General features: G+C 37.3%; 1 long non-coding RNA gene across 1 annotated transcript; it reads right to left on the reverse strand.

Moving 5' to 3' along the window:
• Window positions 1–265: 265 nt before the first annotated feature.
• On the reverse strand, window positions 266–1,272 carry LOC106095472 (uncharacterized). Its single transcript, XR_001222742.2, has 3 exons — window positions 1,042–1,272; window positions 796–973; window positions 266–732 (listed from the first exon to the last, which is right to left on the reverse strand). It is a non-coding gene; the product is annotated as an uncharacterized LOC106095472 (long non-coding RNA).
• Window positions 1,273–6,563: the final 5,291 nt, after the last annotated feature.

Genomic DNA, 6,563 nt, shown 5'->3' on the forward strand with positions numbered 1-6,563 from the left:
CGAGTAGTTACAATCAGAATGACGAAATTAGTATACCCCCATCTTATGGTGGAGGGTATAAAAAGACGTAGTCTATAAGCCTTAAGTTAACTTGTAATTACAATAGAATAAACTCTGATTTTGTTACTAACTTACAAACGAAAGTTGATGTTAAGATGTTGTATTGAAAAATATTTTAAGAAACATTTTTGTCAATTTATTTCAAATACCAGACCAGTAATTCAATTGGAACGGAAAATGGAAACAAAGTGCGGGTGGTAAAACATCCTTAAAAACTAAATAAAAAACTCTTCAAATGTTGTGCTGCAGATTTGTAGGCCTTTTGCATAGCAATTTCCAGTTGATCATCAAACTGCTTCGAAGCTTTCTTGCCTTTCATATTGCAAACGTCATGAGGATCTTGTCCTTTAGGTGCGGCAATCTGAGTATTGAACGGGAAAGCAAACTGACTTAACCATTTGTCAGCATTGAAGTTTTCCATTTGAAATTTCTGAAAACGAAATGTCACGGTATCAAGAGCAACATTGAGAGCATTGTTCATTAGTAATTATCTTGGGAACACAGCATCTGGCTTTCACTATGCCATCACTTTTGGCAACGACCAAAATGGGCCTATTAGTATAATGTTTGGTCGCTTCCAAAGCTGAGCTAGAAATGTAGTGCAAAATGAATGGGTGTGCCGGTAACGGTTTTTCCTGCAGCAAATTGCGTATCTCAGCATCAACAAAGTCTCTAAAAGATGCGACATTCATAGAGATACATGGTTGTCATTCTGATCACTATCGTTAATCTTACTTAATGTTGGTTCGTGTCGTTTCTTTGACCCTCTTCCAAATGCTGTTAATGCGTTCTAAGGTATCCATTTTAAACACGTACGGCAACATGATATCCGTGTGCAGTAGATTATGGCGAATCTTTTGCAGATCCACTTCCGTGGCGTTGGATATTTGGTCAGTCTTTATTTCTCTAAAACCTTAAAATTAATGTAAAGCTGTTAATGTTGTACCTCTATATCTATATAAATATATATATGACATTTACCTTGTCAGCTGCGTCTTCCGCAACTGCTGTGAATGCGTATCTAGCCCGATTGGTTTGTTTCACATTTGTAAGCAAATATGAAGCAAACTTGCTCCAGCTCTTAGTTTTGGTGATATGTGATCCACAGCAGAATTTCTTTGATTGTAAGACCACACTGGCGCTGCATAACTTACCACAGACCGGGCAATTGCTTTGTACGTGGTCAACAAGGTTTATTTGTTGACAGTCTAATTCACATAATCATAAACAATAACACAATGTTTAATAAATAATTTTTTGTTTAATAAATATGTATTATGCATTTAAATTCCTGCAACACAACACGACGCACACTTATGGCGCAAAAACCAATCTGTCAAAGTCAGAGCTGCTCCAATCAATGTCTGTCAAAAACAGAGAACAGACATAAATAACTGAGTTTGACAGATAGTGTACTTGGTTTTTTGTTGTTGGGCAACTGCCACTACATGTAAATGAAAATATCTTGGGTTTAACCAAGATATAGTCATTGACAGGTAGCGGCAGTTGGCCATCATTAAAATATTGAGTGGACTATCTGTCAAAATCAGTGATAACAGCAACTCTGATTTTGAGTATGTTACCAGTTCGCGCCATTTTTCGTTGTTTGTGTTATGGTTCTCAACTATAATACACACACAACAACAGAAAAAAAGAACAGAAAATCGCTTGATATTGATATTGGATTTGATTAAAAAAGACTATATGATCAATGTTATAAGCGTTAAGCCACTCCCAGCGCCCTCTGCTGGCTTGGATCTGTAGGAAACGCCAACACGCACAATGAGAGTGCAGAGTGATCAAAGTCGATTTTCTGAATAAAGAAATGGTTTTTTGAATAAGGAAAAATAAAATATAGGAATTTAGTTGAGGTTGTTTCCGGTATTATATTTTAACGTTCCTACCCTGATACGAGCCTTAACAATACTTGTTTAAAATAACACAGTGATACAAAAGTTAAAAAAAAATATGCAGGGGTTCTAGTGTACCAATTTTGTTTTGTTGGAGTCCATGGAAAACGAAAATGCCTTAAATTTTTCTGGGCCACTTCGTTAGTTGTTTAAGGACGCTTAATGTAGAGAAAACGCGTTTTCGTAGATTTTCAGTTTAAAACGGGCATAAAAATTTTATTTCACAGCGGATTTCCATGACTTCTGTTGAAGGTCACACCAGTATCTTTCAAATGAGGTATATTTCTTTTAAATCGGCCAACAAATCGCAAAGTTACAGTGGGCGAAATAAGATATAAGTGTACTAAAACGCAAAACAACGTCATCCACAGTCTCTATTCAAAAAAAAAAACCATAAAATTAAAAAAATTGTATGGCTTAGGTTTTTTATACCCTCCACCATAAGATGGGGGGTATACTAATTTCGTCATTCTGTTTGTAACTACTCGAAATATTCGTCTGAGACCCCATAAAGTATATATATTCTTGATCGTCGTGACATTTTATGTCGATCTAGCCATGTCCGTCCGTCCGTCTGTCTGTCGAAAGCACGCTAACTTCCGAAGGAGTTAAGCTAGCCGCTTGAAATTTTGCACAAATACTTCTTATTAGTGTAGGTCGGTTGGTATTGTAAATGGGCCATATCGGTCCATGTTTTGATGTAGCTGCCATATAAACCGATCTTGGGTCTTGATTTCTTGAGCCTCTAGAGTGCGCAATTCTTATCCGATTGGAATGAAATTTTGCACGACGCGTTTTGTTATGATATCCAACAACTGCGCGAAGTATAGTTCAAATCGGTCCATAACCTGATATAGCTGTCATATAAACCGATCTTGGGTCTTGACTTCTTGAGCCTCTAGAGGAACAATTCTTATCCGATTTGAATGAAATTTTGCACGACGCGTTTTGTTATGATATCCAACAACTGCGCGAAGTATAGTTCAAATCGGTCCATAACCTGATATAGCTGCCATATAAACCGATCTTGGGTCTTGACTTCTTGAGCCTCTAGCGTGCGCAATTCATACCGATCAGAATGAAATTTTGCACGACGTGTTTTGTTATTATGTCCAACAACTGTGCCAAGTATGGTTCAAATCGGTTCATAACCTGATATAGATGCCATAACCGATCTTGGGTCTTGACTTCTTGAGCCTCTAGAGTGCGCAATTCTTATCCGATTGAAATGAAATTTTGCACGATGTGTTTTTTGATATTATTTCCAACAACTGTGCCAAGTATGGTTCAAATCGGCCCATAACCTGATATAGCTGCCATATAAACCGATCTTGGGTCTTGACTTCTTGAGCCTCTAGAGGGCGCAATTCTTATCCGAAATGAATGGAATTTCGCACGACATGTTTTGTGATGATACCCAACAACTGTGCCAAGTATGGTTCACATCGGTCCATAACCAGATATAGCTGTCATATAAACCGATCTTGGGTCTTGACTTCTTGAGCCTCTAGAGGGAACAATTCTTATCCGATTTGAATGAATTTTTGCCCGAAGTATTTCGTTATGATATCCAACAACTGTGTCAAGTATGGTTGAAATCGGTCCATAACCTGATATAGCTGTCATATAAACAGATCTGGGGATTTGACTTCTTGAGCTTTTAGAGGGCGCAATTCCTATCCGATTTGGCTGAAATTTTGCATGACGTATTTTATTTTTACTTTCAACAACTGTGTCAAATAAGGTTCAAATCGGTTCATAACCTGATATAGCTTCCATATAAACCGATCTGGGATCTTGACTTCTTGACCCCTAGAGGTCGCAATTATTATCCGATATGCCTGAAATTTTGTACGATGGATCCTCTCATGACCATCAACAAACGTGTTTATTATGGTCTGAATCGGTCTATAGCCCGATACAGATCCCATATAAATCGTTCTCTCTATTTTACTTCGTGAGCCCCAATGGGCCCAATTCTTATACGAATTGGCTGAAATTTTACACAGGTCTCCAACATATAATTTAATTGTGGTCCGAACCGGACCATATCTTGATATCGTTTTAATAGCAGAGCAACTCTTTTCTTATATCCTTTTTTGCCTAAGAAGAGATGCCGGGAAAAGAACTCGACAAATGCGATCCATGGTGGAGGGTATATAAGATTCGGCCTGGCCGAACTTAGCACGCTTTTACTTGTTATGTGTCAAATAGGTAAATGTTAATGGGTTAAATATGTAGAGGCTACTTTGTTTTTAATGATCTTGTTCGTTTTTAATGATCCTTGTAAAAAAAGTCAAAATTTCTAATTTTTTAGCCATTTTTAACCCATAACAATATGGGTTTAGCAGGTAAACCTTAATGGCTTAAATAGATAAAGGATATAACGGAACTAAACTTGTGGTTGCAAAACTTGTACATAATAATTTCTGTAAGTGAACAATAAATATCGAAGTGATTTTGGTGCAAAAGTGAAGTAATAGATAGTCTTGTTATTAAAATTTAAATTTATCAAACTACATAAAAACGTGTAGTAAAAGAAACAGATTTTGTTGTGTATGTGGATAAAAAACATAAAATAGATGTGTCGACAAAGAAAAATATTTTAATTTTTGAAGAATATTTTAATTACCCTTAGTATATGAAAAATAGTGTATACCATCGGTTTGCTGTTCGTCTTGTTATTCAACGCTAAGATCCCGGAAAAAATGTTCACGTTGTTCTTCTGAATTGCCGTCTCGTGAACCGGTTAATTGGCTTCCACTACTTGTGCATAGAAAAAATAATTGCTATTTCTGTTTAACTGAAACAAGTGGATATCATTTCAAAATAAGGCAACATAATATACAATATATGAAAATGTTGATAGTGTAATAAAGACCGTACTGCGTAAGGAAAACGACGCTGTTCCGAAAGTCATTAACGGAGTACCACCAGATTTAACCGACATTGAGCCATTTCCAAGCAATGTTGTAATTTTCGAATCAGAATATGCCCCTTCTGAAGGAGAATTTATAAAACAACAACAGATTATTTCATGATCTCTTTCGGGATTTAGAATTGTCGAAAACACAAACCGATCTTCTAGGTTCCAGACTTAAACAATGGAACTATTTCCAAGATTATGCAAACATTACATTTCGCAGGACCGAGGAAACTAGTTTGTTTGGATCACTCATCAAAGAAAGCACTGACAAGTAAAAGCGTGCTAAGTTCGGCCGGGCCGAATCTTATATACCCTGCACCATGGATCGCATTTGTCGAGTTCTTTTCCCGGCATCTCTTCTTAGGCAAAAAAGGATATAAGAAAAGAGTTGCTCTGCTATTAAAACGATATCAAGATATGGTCCGGTTCGGACCACAATTAAATTATATGTTGGAGACCTGTGTAAAATGTCAGCCAATTCGTATAAGAATTGCGCCCATTGGGGCTCACGAATTAAAAAAGAGAGAACGATTTATATGGGATCTGTATCGGGCTATAGACCGATTCAGACCATAATAAACACGTTTGTTGATGGTCATGAGAGGATCCGTCATACAAAATTTCAGGCATATCGGATAATAATTGCGACGTCTAGGGGTCAAGAAGTCAAGATCCCAGATCGGTTTATATGGCAGCTATATAAGTTATAAACCGATTTGAACCTTATTTGACACAGTTGTTGAAAGTAAAAATAAAATACGTCATGCAAAATTTCAGCCAAATCGGATAGGAATTGCGCCCTCTAAAAGCTCAAGAAGTCAAATGCCCAGATCTGTTTATATGACAGCTATATCAGGTTATGGACCGATTTCAATCATATTGGATATCATAACGAAAAACTTCGTGCAAAAATTCATTCACATCGGATAAGAATTGCGCCCTCTAGAGGCTCAAGAAGTCAAGACCCAAGATCGGTTTATATGGCAGCTATATCAGGTTATGGACCGATTTCAACCATACTTGGCACAGTTGTTGGATATCGTAACAAAACACGTCGTGCAAGATTTCATTCTGATCGGATAAGAATTGCGCACGCTAGAGGCTCAAGAAGTCAAGACCCAAGATCGGTTTATATGGCAGCTATATCAGGTTATGGACCGACTTAAACTATACTTGGCACAGATGTTGGATATCATAACAAAACACGTCGTGCAAAATTTCATTCCAATCGGATAAGAATTGCGCACTCTAGAGGCTCAAGAAGTCAAGACCCAAGATCGGTTTATATGTCAGCTATTTCAAAACATGGACCGATATGGCCCATTTACAATACCAACCGACCTACACTAATAAGAAGTATTTGTGCAAAATTTCAAGCGGCTAGCTTTACTCCTTCGGAAGTTAGCGTGCTTACGACAGACAGACGGACGGACGGACAGACGGACGGACATGGCTAAATCGACATAAAATGTCACGACGATCAAGAATATATATACTTTATGGGGTCTCAGACGAATATTTCGAGTAGTTACAAACAGAATGACTAAATTAGTATACCCCCCATCTTATGGTGGAGGGTATAAAAATAGTTATTTAGCCTACAGCAACGATGTGAAAGTATTGTTTTAACAACTTGGATATAGCCATGTTCCAGAGGATTGGCGATT

This window comes from Stomoxys calcitrans, chromosome 1 (assembly GCF_963082655.1).
Source record: "Stomoxys calcitrans chromosome 1, idStoCalc2.1, whole genome shotgun sequence".
NCBI classification, from domain to species: Eukaryota; Metazoa; Arthropoda; class Insecta; order Diptera; family Muscidae; genus Stomoxys; species Stomoxys calcitrans.